General features: G+C 42.3%; 1 pseudogene; it reads right to left on the reverse strand.

Moving 5' to 3' along the window:
• Window positions 1-232: 232 nt before the first annotated feature.
• LOC138384794 (putative caspase recruitment domain-containing protein 17P) overlaps window positions 233-2,794 on the reverse strand; it is a 12,735-nt pseudogene continuing 10,173 nt past the window's right edge.

Raw genomic sequence — 2,794 nt, forward strand, 5'->3', positions numbered from 1 at the left:
GTTAATAGAACACATTCCAATTAAAAGTTACCAGGCTCTTGCTAAAAGGCTCTTATGTTAGAAGGGAATATGTAGCATCAAGTAGCCTCCAAAGGGAAGTTTAGATTTTAGACTATCAAGAAATTATGTTACCTGGTGCTACAACCTTTACATCCACGCTGTACCCCAGATCTTCTAGCAGCTTCTTCCTATCTCTGATATCAACATCAACTCTGGCCCTGCAGGAAGATTGTCAACCTGTGTGTTGCAGATAATGTGAGCAAGACATGTTTGGGTCGACCTTTCCCTTATTGGTTAAATCTGTAGGAAATACAGATTGGATGAATTATGACTGTTTTCCCTTCCTAGTCCTATCAAGAAATCAAATCCCATGAGTATACATTAAAACCAGATAAGGGGATTTAGTCTTGCTACAGGAGTAGGAATGGAGTTTACACATGCTCAGATGCCAGCTGAGCTATTGACTTAATTATTCTTGACAGGTAGGATTCTGAAAGATGCATAAGCTTTGCAGAAAGAATGGCTAGATTTTAAGACTGACTCCTCCAATATCTGATTTTTTGAATTTGGGCAAAATATTTCACCATCCCATGCCTCAGTTTCTTGATATATGAAATGAGTTATTTTTAAGGTAAAGGTATCATTATGTACAAAATGCTTAGAACAGTATCTGAGTCATACTAAGCATTCAATAGCTGCTATTTCTATCGTTATGAGTATTTTTATTTACTCAAGGAATTAGAACAAACCTGAAGCTCTCTGTACAAACTTGGGATTCTAGGACATAGGGATCCTTTATGTAAGGGGAATGACAGGATGATTCTCCAGAACCTCTCAGTGAACTTGGCCCTCAGGAAAAGCCACTGCACTTCAGAATGGCCTCCAGTGCATCTTTCACCCCCCTCTGTCCTTGTGTTCTGAGCATGGCACCTCTGCTGACTGTGCTCCCCAGATCCTTTGGGCTGTTTCAAGGGGGCAAAGCTTGAGGCTCCCTCCTGGGGCTGAGGATGTGAGCATAGCTGGGTTGTCCTGCACTGGCTGAGGAGCTGTAAGAGACAAAGAACGTCATGACAAATGGCATCCCTGGGTGTCCCGCTGTATGTTCCTCACAGCACCATCTATGCATGAAGCCACAGAGGAGGAAATGCATTCTTGGGAGGATAATCCCGAGGTAGTCATTAAAAACATTCAGTGAGTTCACTCCTGATGGAACACAGTCCAAGCCAGGGGATATTTCCAGTGGAGTAATACAGGAATCTACCTTCATATCTGGGAATGAGCACTTTTACAAATATTTTAGATAAAAACACAGAAAAGAAGCTTTTCAAGGCTATGAATGGAAAACACTCAGAAAACAATCAACATGTTAGATAAAACAGTTAAGATGTAAATTTATTTCAAATTAACAAAATAATAAAAATAAACTTTTTATTATTTCAAAATAAAAAAAAGAAGTGAAAAAAAAAACCCAAGAAATTTGTTACACGCAGATGAACACAGAAAACATCAGCAAAGTCAGTTCAGACAGGCGTAGGCTTCCCCTAATTCTTAGAAAAAAATTTTCTTGCTTTCAAAGAGCAGCTCCCTCTGAAGTGGTTCTGAGAGGCGCATCAGAAATGAGGCTAGGAGTCCCCCAGAGCTCCTGTCTTCCCCATGTGGAAGGTCTAAGGGTCATAATCTCAGGCCAGATCAGAAGGGAGCCCCAGCCCTGTATTGGGGCCTCAGGGGGACTGGAGCTGGAGCGTGAGGCCTCACAGAATGGTGCGCAGGCGGGTACCATGCTAGTGGGCGATCTTCCTCAAAAGATAAGGCAAGGAGGCAACCGGAGGAAAGAGCCCACTTGAAATCCTCAGTTTTCTAGACTCATTCAACTTTTTCTGTGAGTGCTTACCCATCACTGAAATATATTTTATTCTTCCTAGGCAGCAAAATTTTGGAGAGAAGTTATAAAAAGTATTAGATTACAGACCTTAAATCTTCATGTCAGACAATAGTATAAGTGCCTAAAGACACCCTGGGCTTAACAAAAACAAATAAATTAGCAATAATGACAATAATAATGTGCCTTGCCAGGAGAATTGGAACATAGAGTATGAAGATTTTCTGATGGCTCTCATAAACCTTAACAAATGACCTACCAAACAGTCAGAACAAGAATGAACTTTAATCAGAAGAAGGCCACGGAGGGTGAAGGAACAGGAACAAAAAGAGTCATGGGACATGCAATAGGCCCTGGTACAGAAATGGGACCCTGAAGCCAAAGATAAGGAAGTTGTCTGCAAAGTAACATGACTAATAAAGAAATCAAATGTTGGGCACAGAGACACAGGGAATATGTGAACTCTAGTTTGAGCCATTGACCCTTACCTGAGGAGAGCTTCAGGGTCCCTGCAAGGTGGCAGTCACCTGGGGCCCTTTCCGAATGACACTGTCAATCAAAGCTCGGGGCTTTATCCATAACTGTAGCATTTTCATCTCTTACTTTCTCCATCTCTCCCTGGTTCAGCACCCTTCTCTCTAATAATTCATCCAGCAAGCCATTTATGGTACCTGTGCCCACTGAGAGGATGAACTGCCTCCTCTTCTCCTTCAGGACCTTGTCTGTTTGGAGCACAAGGACTTCTCAAGTCATGAAAACAGCCTCATTTTCCTCTCACGTCATCAACAGGGAGTGAATTCCTTGAGATTTCATCAGTCAAACGAGCCTCTCCACACACTTGGGCAATCCCTTCCCTTATTCTATCACCGTCCCACTTTTCCCCCCAGTGTTACCCATGTATGCTCATGGAGTGGC

Source organism: Eulemur rufifrons, chromosome 6 (genome assembly GCF_041146395.1).
Source record: "Eulemur rufifrons isolate Redbay chromosome 6, OSU_ERuf_1, whole genome shotgun sequence".
Taxonomy (NCBI): Eukaryota; Metazoa; Chordata; class Mammalia; order Primates; family Lemuridae; genus Eulemur; species Eulemur rufifrons.